The sequence below is a fragment of the Bombina bombina genome, chromosome 6, assembly GCF_027579735.1.
Source record: "Bombina bombina isolate aBomBom1 chromosome 6, aBomBom1.pri, whole genome shotgun sequence".
In the NCBI taxonomy this organism is placed as follows: Eukaryota; Metazoa; Chordata; class Amphibia; order Anura; family Bombinatoridae; genus Bombina; species Bombina bombina.
Genome location: NC_069504.1, coordinates 1,038,748,302 through 1,038,763,281, shown reverse-complemented (window position 1 = coordinate 1,038,763,281; position 14,980 = coordinate 1,038,748,302).

The following is a 14,980-nucleotide window of genomic DNA, read 5'->3' as shown; positions in this document are numbered from 1 at the left end:
CTCAGGGTTCGTGGACTCAGGAGAAGCCCTCCTTCCAATAAACATTCTAGAACTCAGAGCGATATTCAATGCTCTTCAGGCTTGGCCTCAGCTAGCTGCGGTCAAGTTCATCAGATTTCAGTCGGACAATATCACGACTGTAGCCTATATCAACCATCAGGGGGGAACAAAGAGTCCCCTGGCAATGATGGAAGTTTCAAAGATAATTCTATGGGCGGAGGTTCACTCTTGCCATCTATCTGCTATCCATATCCCAGGAGTAGAGAACTGGGAGGCGGACTTTCTAAGTCGGCAGACTTTTCATCCGGAGGAGTGGGAGCTCCACCCGGAGGTATTTGCCCAGCTGATTCAATTATGGGGCAAACCAGAACTGGAACTGATGGCGTCTTGTCAAAACGCCAAGCTACTTCGTTACGGGTCCAGGTCGAGGGATCCCCAGGCGATGCTGATAGATGCTCTAGCAGTGCCCGGGTCCTTCAGCCTGGCTTATGTATTTCCACCATTTCCTCTCCTCCCTTGTCTGATTGCCAAGATCAAGCAAGAGAGAGCTTCAGTGATTTTGATAGCACCTGTGTAGCCACGCAGGACTTGGTATGCAGATCTGGTGGACATGTCATCCTTTCCACCATGGACTCTGCCGCTGAGGCAGGACCTTCTACTCCAAGGTCCATTCAAACATCCAAATCTAGTTTTCTCTGCATCTGACTGCTTGGAGATTGAACGCTTGATTTTATCAAAACGTGGTTTCTCCGAGTCAGTCATTGATACCTTGATTCAGGCTCGAAAGCCTGTCACCAGGAAAATCTATCATAAGATATGGTGTAAATATCTTCATTGGTGTGAATCCAAGGGTTACTCGTGGAGTAAGGTCAGGATTCCCAGGATACTATCTTTTCTCCAAGAAGGATTGGAAAAGGGATTATCGGCTAGTTCCTTAAAGGGACAGATTTCTGCTCTGTCTATTCTTTTGCACAAGCGCCTGGCTGATGTTCCAGGCGTTCAGGCGTTTTGTCAGGCTTTGGTTAGAATCAGGCCTGTGTTTAAACCTGTTGCTCCGTCATGGAGTTTAAATTTAGTTCTTAAGGTTCTTCTAGGGGTTCCGTTTGAACCCTTGCATTCCATAGATATCAAGCTTTTATCTTGGAAAGTTCTGTTTTCAGTAGCTATCTCTTCGGCTCGAAGAGTTTCAGAGTTATCTGCCTTGCAGTGTGATTCTTCTTATCTGATCTTCCATGCAGATAAGTTAGTTTTGCTTACCAAACCTGGTTTTCTTCCTAAGGTAGTATCTAATAGGAATATCAATCAGGAAATTGTTGTTCCGTCACTGTGTACTAATCCTTCTTCAACGAAGGAACGTCTGTTACACAATCTTGACGTGGTTCGTGCTTTAAAGTTTTATTTGCAAGCTACTAAGGATTTTCTGCATTGTTTGTTGTCTACTCTGGAAGAAGGAGAGGCCAAAAGGCTTCGGCAACTTCTCTTTCTTTTTGGCTAAGAAGCATAATTCGTTTAGCCTATGAGACTGCTGGCCAGCAGCCTCCTGAAAGAATTACAGCTCATTCTACTAGAGCGGTAGCTTCCACATGGGCTATTAAACATGAGGCCTCTGTTGAACAGATTTGTAAGGCGGCGACTTGGTCTTCGCTTCATACTTTTTCTAAATTCTACAAATTTGATACTTTTGCTTCCTCAGAGGCTATTTTTGGGAGAAAGGTCTTACAGGCAGTGGTGCCTTCTGTTTAAGTACCTGCCTTGTCCCTCCCTTCATCCGTGTCCTAAAGCTTTGGTATTGGTATCCCACAAGTAATGAATGAACCCGTGGACTGGATACACCTTACAAGAGAAAACAAAATTTATGCTTACCTGATAAATTTCTTTCTCTTGTGGTGTATCCAGTCCACGGCCCGCCCTGTCACTTTAAGGCAGGTGTTTCTCTTGTTAAGTGTATCCAGTCCACGGATCATCCATTACTTATGGAATATATTCTCCTTCCCAACAGGAAGCTGCAAGAGTCCACCCACAGCAAAGCTGCTATATAGCTCCTCCCCTAACTGCCATATTCAGTCATTCTCTTGCAAGCCTCAACATAGATTGGAGGTTGTGAGAGTCTGTGGTGCTTTCTACTTAGTTTATTCTTCAATCAAAAGTTTGTTATTTTTAAATGGCACCGGAGTGTGCTGTTTATCTCAGGCAGTATTTGGAAGAAGAATCTGCCTGCGTTTTTCTATGATCTTAGCAGACGTAACTAAGATCCATTTGCTGTTCTCACACATTCTGAGGAGTGAGGTACTTCAGAGGGGGAATGGCGTGCAGGTTTTCCTGCAGATAAGGTATGTGCAGTAAAATATTTTTCTAGGAATGGAATTGACTAAGGCCTAGATTTAGAGTTCGGCGGTAAAAGGGCTGTTAACGCTCCGCGGGTTTTTTTCTGGCCGCACCATAAATTTAACTCTGGTATCGAGAGTTCAAACAAATGCTGCGTTAGGCTCCAAAAAAGGAGCGTAGAGCATTTTTACCGCAAATGCAACTCTCGATACCAGAGCTGCTTACGGACGCGGCCGGCATCAAAAACGTGCTCGTGCACGATTCTCCCATAGGAAACAATGGGGCTGTTTGAGCTGAAAAAAAACCTAACACCTGCAAAAAAGCAGCGTTCAGCTCCTAACGCAGCCCCATTGTTTCCTATGGGGAAACACTTCCTACGTCTGCACCTAACACCCTAACATGTACCCCGAGTCTAAACACCCCTAGCCTTACACTTATTAACCCCTAATCTGCCGCCCACGCTATCGCTGACCCCTGCATTACACTTTTAACCCCTAATCTGCCGCTCCGTAAAACGCTGCCACCTACGTTATCCCTATGTACCCCTAATCTGCTGCCCTAACATCGCCGACCCCTATGTTATATTTATTAACCCCTAATCTGCCCCCCACAACGTCGCCGACACCTACCTACACTTATTAACCCCTAATCTGCCGAGCGGACCTGAGCGCTACTATAATAAAGTTATTAACCCCTAATCCGCCTCACTAACCCTATCATAAATAGTATTAACCCCTAATCTGCCCTCCCTAACATCGCCGACACCTACCTTCAATTATTAACCCCTAAACTTCCGATCGGAGCTCACCGCTATTCTAATAAATGGATTAACCCCTAAAGCTAAGTCTAACCCTAACACTAACACCCCCCTAAGTTAAATATAATTTTTATCTAACGAAATAAATTAACTCTTATTAAATAACTTATTCCTATTTAAAGCTAAATACTTACCTGTAAAATAAATCCTAATATAGCTACAATATAAATTATAATTATATTATAGCTATTTTAGGATTAATATTTATTTTACAGGCAACTTTGTAATTATTTCTCCAACATAGGTGTGTCCGGTCCACGGCGTCATCCTTACTTGTGGGATATTCTCTTCCCCAACAGGAAATGGCAAAGAGCCCAGCAAAGCTGGTCACATGATCCCTCCTAGGCTCTGCCTACCCCAGTCATTCTCTTTGCCGTTGTACAGGCAACATCTCCACGGAGATGGCTTAGAGTTTTTTAGTGTTTAACTGTAGTTTTTATTATTCAATCAAGAGTTTGTTATTTTAAAATAGTGCTGGTATGTACTATTTACTCTGAAACAGAAAAGAGATGAAGATTTCTGTTTGTAAGAGGAAAATGATTTTAGCAACCGTTACTAAAATCCATGGCTGTTCCACACAGGACTGTTGAGAGGAATTAACTTCAGTTGGGGGAACAGTGAGCAGTCTTTTGCTGCTTGAGGTATGACACATTCTAACAAGACGATGTAATGCTGGAAGCTGTCATTTTCCCTATGGGATCCGGTAAGCCATTTTTATTCAGACAGTAAATAAGGGCTTCACAAGGGCTTATTAAGACTGTAGACATTTTCTGGGCTAAATCGATTCATATATTACACATATTTAGCCTTGAGGAATCATTTAATCTGGGTATTTTGGTAAAATAATATCGGCAGGCACTGTTTTAGACACCTTATTCTTTAGGGGCTTTCCCTAATCATAGGCAGAGCCTCATTTTCGCGCCGGTATTGCGCACTTGTTTTTGAGAGGCATGACATGCAGTCGCATGTGTGAGGAGCTCTGATACATAGAAAAGACTTTCTGAAGGCGTCATTTGGTATCGTATTCCCCTTTGGGCTTGGTTGGGTCTCAGCAAAGCAGATACCAGGGACTGTAAAGGGGTTAAAGTTAAAAACGGCTCCGGTTCCGTTATTTTAAGGGTTAAAGCTTCCAAATTTGGTGTGCAATACTTTTAAGGCTTTAAGACACTGTGGTGAAATTTTGGTGAATTTTGAACAATTCCTTCATACTTTTTCGCAATTGCAGTAATAAAGTGTGTTCAGTTTAAAATTTAAAGTGACAGTAACGGTTTTATTTTAAAACGTTTTTTGTACTTTGTTATCAAGTTTATGCCTGTTTAACATGTCTGAACTACCAGATAGACTGTGTTCTGAATGTGGGGAAGCCAGGGTTCCTTCTCATTTAAATAAATGTGATTTATGTGACACTGAAAATGATGCCCAAGATGATTCCTCAAGTGAGGGGAGTAAGCATGGTACTGCATCATTCCCTCCTTCGTCTACACGAGTCTTGCCCACTCAGGAGGCCCCTAGTACATCTAGCGCGCCAATACTCCTTACTATGCAACAATTAACGGCTGTAATGGATAATTCTATCAAAAACATTTTAGCCAAAATGCCCACTTATCAGCGTAAGCGCGACTGCTCTGTTTTAGATACTGAAGAGCATGAGGACGCTGATGATAATGGTTCTGAAATGCCCCTACACCAGTCTGAGGGGGCCAGGGAGGTTTTGTCTGAGGGAGAAATTTCAGATTCAGGGAAAATTTCTCAACAAGCTGAACCCGATGTGATTACATTTAAATTTAAGTTGGAACATCTCCGCGCTCTGCTTAAGGAGGTATTATCCACTCTGGATGATTGTGAGAATTTGATCATCCCAGAGAAACTATGTAAAATGGACAAGTTCCTAGAGGTCCCGGGGCTCCCAGAAGCTTTTCCTATACCCAAGCGGGTGGCGGACATTGTAAATAAAGAATGGGAAAGGCCCGGTATACCTTTCGTCCCTCCCCCCATATTTAAAAAATTGTTTCCTATGGTCGACCCCAGAAAGGACTTATGGCAGACAGTCCCCAAGGTCGAGGGAGCGGTTTCTACTTTAAACAAACGCACCACTATACCCATAGAAGATAGTTGTGCTTTCAAAGATCCTATGGATAAAAAATTAGAAGGTTTGCTTAAAAAGATGTTTGTTCAGCAGGGTTACCTTCTACAACCAATTTCATGCATTGTCCCTGTCACTACAGCCGCGTGTTTCTGGTTCGATGAGCTAGTAAAGGCGATCGATAGTGATTCTCCTCCTTATGAGGAGATTATGGACAGAATCCGTGCTCTCAAATTGGCTAATTCTTTCACCCTAGACGCCACTTTGCAATTGGCTAGGTTAGCGGCAAAGAATTCTGGGTTTGCTATTGTGGCGCGCAGAGCGCTTTGGTTGAAATCTTGGTCAGCTGATGCGTCTTCCAAGAACAAACTCCTTAACATTCCTTTCAAGGGGAAAACGCTGTTTGGCCCTGACTTGAAAGAGATTATCTCTGATATCACTGGGGGTAAGGGCCACGCCCTTCCTCAGGATAGGTCTTTCAAGGCCAAAAATAAACCTAATTTTCGTCCCTTTCGTAGAAACGGACCAGCCCCAAGTGCTACGTCCTCTAAGCAAGAGGGTAATACTTCTCAAGCCAAGCCAGCCTGGAGACCAATGCAAGGCTGGAACAAGGGAAAGCAGGCCAAGAAACCTGCCACTGCTACCAAGACAGCATGAAATGTTGGCCCCCGATCCGGGACCGGATCTGGTGGGGGGCAGACTCTCTTCGCTCAGGCTTGGGCAAGAGATGTTCTGGATCCTTGGGCACTAGAAATAGTCTCCCAAGGTTATCTTCTGGAATTCAAGGGGCTTCCCCCAAGGGGGAGGTTCCACAGGTCTCAATTGTCTTCAGACCACATAAAAAGACAGGCATTCTTACATTGTGTAGAAGACCTGTTAAAAATGGGAGTGATTCATCCTGTTCCATTAGGAGAACAAGGGATGGGGTTCTACTCCAATCTGTTCATAGTTCCCAAAAAAGAGGGAACGTTCAGACCAATCTTAGATCTCAAGATCTTAAACAAGTTTCTCAAGGTTCCATCGTTCAAAATGGAAACCATTCGAACAATTCTTCCTTCCATCCAGGAAGGTCAATTCATGACCACGGTGGATTTAAAGGATGCGTATCTACATATTCCTATCCACAAGGAACATCATCGGTTCCTAAGGTTCGCATTCCTGGACAAGCATTACCAGTTCGTGGCGCTTCCTTTCGGATTAGCCACTGCTCCAAGGATTTTCACAAAGGTACTAGGGTCCCTTCTAGCGGTGCTAAGACCAAGGGGCATTGCAGTAGTACCTTACTTGGACGACATTCTGATTCAAGCGTCGTCCCTTCCTCAAGCAAAGGCTCACACGGACATAGTCCTGGCCTTTCTCAGATCTCACGGATGGAAAGTGAACGTGGAAAAGAGTTCTCTATCTCCGTTGACAAGGGTTCCCTTCTTGGGAACAATAATAGACTCCTTAGAAATGAGGATTTTTCTGACAGAGGCCAGAAAAACAAAACTTCTAAACTCTTGTCGGACACTTCATTCCGTTCCTCTTCCTTCCATAGCGCAGTGCATGGAAGTAATAGGTTTGATGGTAGCGGCAATGGACATAGTTCCTTTTGCGCGCATTCATCTAAGACCATTACAACTGTGCATGCTCAGTCAGTGGAATGGGGACTATACAGACTTGTCTCCGAAGATACAAGTAAATCAGAGGACCAGAGACTCACTCCGTTGGTGGCTGTCCCTGGACAACCCGTCACAAGGGATGACCTTCCGCAGACCAGAGTGGGTCATTGTCACTACCGACGCCAGTCTGATGGGCTGGGGCGCGGTCTGGGGATCCCTGAAAGCTCAGGGTCTTTGGTCTCGGGAAGAATCTCTTCTACCGATAAATATTCTGGAACTAAGAGCGATATTCAATGCTCTCAAGGCTTGGCCTCAGCTAGCAAAGGCCAAGTTCATACGGTTTCAATCAGACAACATGACGACTGTTGCGTACATCAACCATCAGGGGGGAACAAGGAGTTCCCTGGCGATGGAAGAAGTGACCAAAATCATTCAATGGGCGGAGACTCACTCCTGCCACCTGTCTGCAATCCACATCCCAGGAGTGGAAAATTGGGAAGCGGATTTTCTGAGTCGTCAGACATTACATCCGGGGGAGTGGGAACTCCATCCGGAAATCTTTGCCCAAATTACTCAACTGTGGGGCATTCCAGACATGGATCTGATGGCCTCTCGTCAGAACTTCAAGGTTCCTTGCTACGGGTCCAGATCCAGGGATCCCAAGGCGACTCTAGTAGATGCACTAGTAGCACCTTGGACCTTCAAACTAGCTTATGTATTCCCGCCGTTTCCTCTCATCCCCAGGCTGGTAGCCAGGATCCGTCAGGAGAAGGCGTCGGTGATCTTGATAGCTCCTGCGTGGCCACGCAGGACTTGGTATGCAGAGCTGGTGAATATGTCATCGGCTCCACCATGGAAGCTACCTTTGAGACGAGACCTTCTTGTTCAAGGTCCGTTCGAACATCCGAATCTGGTCTCACTCCAGCTGACTGCTTGGAGATTGAACGCTTGATCTTATCAAAACGAGGGTTCTCAGATTCTGTTATTGATACTCTTGTTCAGGCCAGAAAGCCTGTAACTAGAAAAATTTACCACAAAATATGGAAAAAATATATCTGTTGGTGTGAATCTAAAGGATTCCCTTGGGACAAGGTAAAGATTCCTAAGATTCTATCCTTTCTTCAAGAAGGATTAGAGAAAGGATTATCTGCAAGTTCCTTGAAGGGACAGATTTCTGCCTTGTCTGTGTTACTCCACAAAAAGCTGGCAGCTGTGCCAGATGTTCAAGCCTTTGTTCAGGCTCTGGTTAGAATTAAGCCTGTTTACAAACCTTTGACTCCCCCTTGGAGTCTCAACTTAGTTCTTTCAGTTCTTCAGGGGGTTCCGTTTGAACCCTTACATTCCGTTGATATTAAGTTATTATCTTGGAAAGTTTTGTTTTTGGTTGCAATTTCTTCTGCCAGAAGAGTTTCAGAATTATCTGCTCTGCAGTGTTCTCCTCCTTATCTGGTGTTCCATGCAGATAAGGTGGTTTTACGTACTAAACCTGGTTTTCTTCCAAAAGTTGTTTCTAACAAAAACATTAACCAGGAGATAGTCGTGCCTTCTTTGTGTCCGAAACCAGTTTCGAAGAAGGAACGTTTGTTGCACAATTTGGATGTTGTTCGCGCTCTAAAATTCTATTTAGATGCTACAAAGGATTTTAGACAAACATCTTCCTTGTTTGTTGTTTATTCTGGTAAAAGGAGAGGTCAAAAAGCAACTTCTACCTCTCTCTCTTTTTGGATTAAAAGCATCATCAGATTGGCTTACGAGACTGCCGGACGGCAGCCTCCTGAAAGAATCACAGCTCATTCCACTAGGGCTGTGGCTTCCACATGGGCCTTCAAGAACGAGGCTTCTGTTGATCAGATATGTAGGGCAGCGACTTGGTCTTCACTGCACACTTTTACCAAATTTTACAAGTTTGATACTTTTGCTTCTTCTGAGGCTGTTTTTGGGAGAAAGGTTTTGCAAGCCGTGGTGCCTTCCATTTAGGTGACCTGATTTGCTCCCTCCCTTCATCCGTGTCCTAAAGCTTTGGTATTGGTTCCCACAAGTAAGGATGACGCCGTGGACCGGACACACCTATGTTGGAGAAAACAGAATTTATGTTTACCTGATAAATTACTTTCTCCAACGGTGTGTCCGGTCCACGGCCCGCCCTGGTTTTTTAATCAGGTCTGATAATTTATTTTCTTTAACTACAGTCACCAAGGTATCATATGGTTTCTCCTATGCAAATATTCCTCCTTAACGTCGGTCGAATGACTGGGGTAGGCGGAGCCTAGGAGGGATCATGTGACCAGCTTTGCTGGGCTCTTTGCCATTTCCTGTTGGGGAAGAGAATATCCCACAAGTAAGGATGACGCCGTGGACCGGACACACCGTTGGAGAAAGTAATTTATCAGGTAAACATAAATTCTGTTTTTAACCAGGTACAATAGCTATTAAATAGTTAAGAACTATTTAATAGTTACCTAGTTAAAATAATAACAAATTTACCTGTAAAATAAATCCTAACCTAAGTTATAATTAAACCTAACACTACCCTATCAATAAAATAATTAAATAAACTACCTACAATTACCTACAATTAACCTAACACTACACTATCAATAAATAAATTAAATACAAATGCTACAAATAACTACAATTAAATAAACTAGCTAAAGTACAAAAAATAAAAAAGAACTAAGTTACAGAAAATAAAAAAATATTTACAAACATAAGAAAAATATTACAACAATTTTAAACTAATTACACCTACTCTAAGCCCCCTAATAAAATAACAAAGCCCCCCAAAATAAAAAATTCCCTACCCTATTCTAAATTAAAAAGGTTACAAGCTCTTTTACCTTACCAGCCCTGAACAGGGCCCTTTGCGGGGCATGCCCCAAGAATTTCAGCTCTTTTGCCTGTAAAAGAATAAATACAATACCCCCCCCCCCAACATTACAACCCACCACCCACATACCCCTAATCTAACCCAAACCCCCCTTAAATAAACCTAACACTAAGCCCCTGAAGATCTTCCTACCTTGTCTTCACCATCCAGGTATCACCGATCCGTCCTGGCTCCAAGATCTTCATCCAACCCAAGCGGGGGTTGGCGATCCATAATCCGGTGCTCCAAAGTCTTCCTCCTATCCGGCAAGAAGAGGACATCCGGACCGGCAAACATCTTCTCCAAGCGGCATCTTCGATCTTCTTCCATCCGGTGCGGAGCGGGTCCATCTTGAAGCAGGCGACGCGGATCCATCCTCTTCTTCCGATGTCTCCCGACTAATGACGGTTCCTTTAAGGGACGTCATCCAAGATGGCGTCCCTCGAATTCCGATTGGCTGATAGGATTCTATCAGCCAATCGGAATTAAGGTAGGAACATTCTGATTGATTCTGTTCCGATCAGCCAATAGAATGCGAGCTCAATCTGATTGGCTGATTGGATCAGCCAATCGGATTGAACTTGATTCTGATTGGCTGATTCCATCAGCCAATCAGAAAATTCCTACCTTAATTCCGATTGGCTGATAGAATCCTATCAGCCAATCGGAATTCGAGGGACGCCATCTTGGATGACGTCCCTTAAAGGAACCGTCATTCGTCGGGAGACATCGGAAGAAGAGGATGGATCCGCGTCGCCTGCTTCAAGATGGACCCGCTCCGCACCGGATGGAAGAAGATCGAAGATGCCGCTTGGAGAAGATGTTTGCCGGTCTGGATGTCCTCTTCTTGCCGGATAGGAGGAAGACTTTGGACCCTCTTCTGGACTTCTTCAGTGGATGTCTAGCCCCCGCTTGGGTTGGATGAAGATCTTGGAGCCAGGACGGATCGGTGAACCTGGTATGGTGAAGACAAGGTAGGAAGATCTTCAGGGGATTAGTGTTAGGTTTATTTAAGGGGGGTTTGGGTTAGATTAGGGGTATGTGGGTGGTGGGTTGTAATGTTGGGGGGGGGGGTATTGTATGTTTTTTTTAACAGGCAAAAGAGCTGAACTTCTTGGGGCATGCCCCGCAAAGGGCCCTGTTCAGGGCTGGTAAGGTAAAAGAGCTTGTAACTTTTTTAATTTAGAATAGGGTAGGGAATTTATTATTTTGGGGGGCTTTGTTATTTTATTAGGGGGCTTAGAGTAGGTGTAATTAGTTTAAAATTGTTGTAATATTTTTCTTATGTTTGTAAATATTTTTTTATTTTCTGTAACTTAGTTCTTTTTTATTTTTTGTACTTTAGCTAGTTTATTTAATTGTATTTATTTGTAGCAATTGTGTTTATTTAATTTATTGATAGTGTAGTGTTAGGTTAATTGTAGGTAATTGTAGGTAGTTTATTTAATTATTTTATTGATAGGGTAGTGTTAGGTTTAATTATATCTTAGGTTAGGATTTATTTTACAGGTAAATTTGTTATTATTTTAACTAGGTAACTATTAAATAGTTCTTAACTATTTAATAGCTATTGTACCTAGTTAAAATAAATACCAAGTTGCCTGTAAAATAAATATTAATCCTAAAATAGCTATAATATAATTATAATTTATATTGTAGCTATATTAGGATTTATTTTACAGGTAAGTATTTAGCTTTAAATAGGATTAATTTATTTAATAAGAGTTAATTTATTTCGTTAGATTAAAATTATATTTAAGTTAGGGGGGTGTTAGTGTTAGGGTTAGACTTAGCTTTAGGGGTTAATACATTTATTAGAATAGCGGTGAGCTCCGATCGGAAGATTAGGGGTTAATAATTGAAGGTAGGTGTCGGCGATGTTAGGGAGGGCAGATTAGGGGTTAATACTATTTATGATAGGGTTAGTGAGACGGATTAGGGGTTAATAACTTTATTATAGTAGCGCTCAGGTCCGCTCGGCAGATTAGGGGTTAATAAGTGTAGGCAGGTGTCGGCGACGTTGTGGGGGGCAGATTAGGGGTTAATAAATATAACATAGGGGTCGGCGATGTTAGGGCAGCAGATTAGGGGTACATAGGGATAACGTAGGTTGCGGCGGTTTACGGAGCGGAAGATTAGGGGTTAAAACTGTAATGCAGGGGTCAGCGATAGCGGGGGCGGCAGATTAGGGGTTAATAAGTGTAAGGTTAGGGGTGTTTAGACTTGGGGTTCATGTTAGGGTGTTAGGTGCAGACGTAGGAAGTGTTTCTCCATAGGAAACAATGGGGCTGCGTTAGGAGCTGAACACTGCTTTTTTGCAGGTGTTAGGTTTTTTTTCAGCTCAAACAGTCCCATTGTTTCCTATGGGAGAATCGTGCACGAGCACGTTTTTGAGGCTGGCCGCGTCCGTAAGCAACTCTGGTATCGAGAGTTGCATTTGCGGTAAAAATGCCCTACGCTCCTTTTTTGGAGCCTAACGCAGCATTTGTTTTAACTCTCGATACCAGAGTTAAATTTATGGTGCGGCCAGAAAAAAGCCCGCGGAGCGTTAACAGCCCTTTTACCGCCGAACTCCAAATCTGGGCCTAAGACTGTAGACATTTTCTGGGCTAAATCGATTTATATTTTATACTCCATAGCCTTGAGGAATTATTTTAATCTTGGGAATTATGTAAAATAACCGGCAGGCACTGTATTGGACACCTTATTCTCTAGGGGCTTTCCCTAATCATAGGCAGAGTCTCATTTTCGCGCCTGTATTGCGCACTTGTTTTTGAGAAGCATGACATGCAGATGCATGTGTGAGGAGCTCTGATACATAGAAAAGACTTTCTGAAGGCGTCATTTGGTATCGTATTCCCCTTTGGGCTTGGTTGGGTCTCAGCAAAGCAGATACCAGGGACTGTAAAGGGGTTAAATATAAAAACGGCTCCGGTTCCGTTATTTTAAGGGTTAAAGCTTCCAAATTTGGTGTGCAATACTTTTAAGGCTTTATGACACTGTGGTGAAATGTTGGTGAATTTTGAACAATTCCTTCATACTTTTTCGCAATTGCAGTAATAAAGTATGTTCAGTTTAAAATTTAAAGTGACAGTAACGGTTTATTTTAAAACGTTTTTTTGTACTTTGTTATCAAGTTTTTGCCTGTTTAACATGTCTGAACTACCAGATAGACTGTGTTCTGCATGTGGGGAAGCCAAGGTTCCTTCTCATTTAAATAGATGTGATTTATGTGACACAAAATTTAGAGAAAATGATGCCCAAGATGATTCCTCAAGTGAGGGGAGTAAGCATGGTACTGCATCATCCCCTCCTTCGTCTACACCAGTCTTGCCCACACAGGAGGCCCCTAGTACATCTAGCGCGCCAATACTCCTTACTATGCAACAATTAACGGCTGTAATGGATAATTCTATCAAAAACATTTTAGCCAAAATGCCCACTTATCAGCGAAAGCGCGACTGCTCTGTTTTAGAAAATACTGAAGAGCATGAGGACGCTGATGATATTGGTTCTGAAGGGCCCCTACACCAGTCTGAGGGGGCCAGGGAGGTTTTGTCTGAGGGAGAAATTTCAGATTTAGGGAAAATTTCTCAACAAGCTGAACCTGATGTTATTACATTTAAATTTAAATTGGAACATCTCCGCGCTCTGCTTAAGGAGGTGTTATCCACTCTGGATGATTGTGAAAATTTGATCATTCCAGAGAAACTATGTAAAATGGACAAGTTCCTAGAGGTCCCGGGGCCCCCCGAAGCTTTTCCTATACCCAAGCGGGTGGCGGACATTGTAAATAAAGAATGGGAAAGGCCCGGTATACCTTTCGTCCCTCCCCCATATTTAAAAAATTGTTTCCTATGGTCGACCCCAGAAAGGACTTATGGCAGACAGTCCCCAAGGTCGAGGGGGCGGTTTCTACTCTAAACAAACGCACCACTATACCCATAGAAGATAGTTGTGCTTTCAAAGATCCTATGGATAAAAAATTAGAAGGTTTGCTTAAAAAGATGTTTGTTCAGCAAGGTTACCTTCTACAACCAATTTCATGCATTGTTCCTGTCACTACAGCCGCGTGTTTCTGGTTCGATGAGCTAGAAAAGGCGATCAATAATAATTCTTCTTCTTATGAGGAGATTATGGACAGAATTCGTGCTCTCAAATTGGCTAATTCTTTCACCCTAGACGCCACTTTGCAATTGGCTAGGTTAGCGGCGAAAAATTCTGGTTTTGCTATTGTGGCGCGCAGAGCGCTTTGGTTAAAATCTTGGTCAGCGGATGCGTCTTCCAAGAACAAATTGCTTAACATTCCTTTCAAGGGGAAAACGCTGTTTGGCCCTGACTTGAAAGAGATTATCTCTGATATCACTGGGGGCAAGGGCCACGCCCTTCCTCAGGATAGGTCTTTCAAGGCCAAAAATAAACCTAATTTTCGTCCCTTTCGCAGAAACGGACCAGCCCCAAGTGCTACGTCCTCTAAGCAAGAGGGTAATACTTCTCAAGCCAAGCCAGCCTGGAGACCAATGCAAGGCTGGAACAAAGGAAAGCAGGCCAAGAAACCTGCCACTGCTACCAAGACAGCATGAGATGTTGGCCCCCGATCCGGGACCGGATCTGGTGGGGGGCAGACTCTCTCTCTTCGCTCAGGCTTGGGCAAGAGATGTTCTGGATCCTTGGGCGCTAGAAATAGTCTCCCAAGGTTATCTTCTGGAATTCAAGGGGCTTCCCCCAAGGGGGAGGTTCCACAGGTCTCAATTGTCTTCAGACCACATAAAAAAACAGGCATTCTTACATTGTGTAGAAGACCTGTTAAAAATGGGAGTGATTCATCCTGTTCCATTAGGAGAACAAGGGATGGGGTTCTACTCCAATCTGTTCGTAGTTCCCAAAAAAGAGGGAACATTCAGACCAATCTTAGATCTCAAGATCCTAAACAAGTTTCTCAAGGTTCCATCGTTCAAAATGGAAACCATTCGAACTATTCTTCCTTCCATCCAGGAAGGTCAATTCATGACCACGGTGGATTTAAAGGATGCGTATCTACATATTCCTATCCACAAGGAACATCATCGGTTCCTAAGGTTCGCATTCCTGGACAAGCATTACCAGTTTGTGGCACTTCCGTTCGGATTAGCCACTGCTCCAAGGATTTTCACAAAGGTACTAGGGTCCCTTCTAGCGGTGCTAAGACCAAGGGGCATTGCAGTAGTACCTTACTTGGACGACATTCTGATTCAAGCGTCGTCCCTCCCTCAAGCAAAGGCTCACACGGACATTGTCCTGGCCTTTCT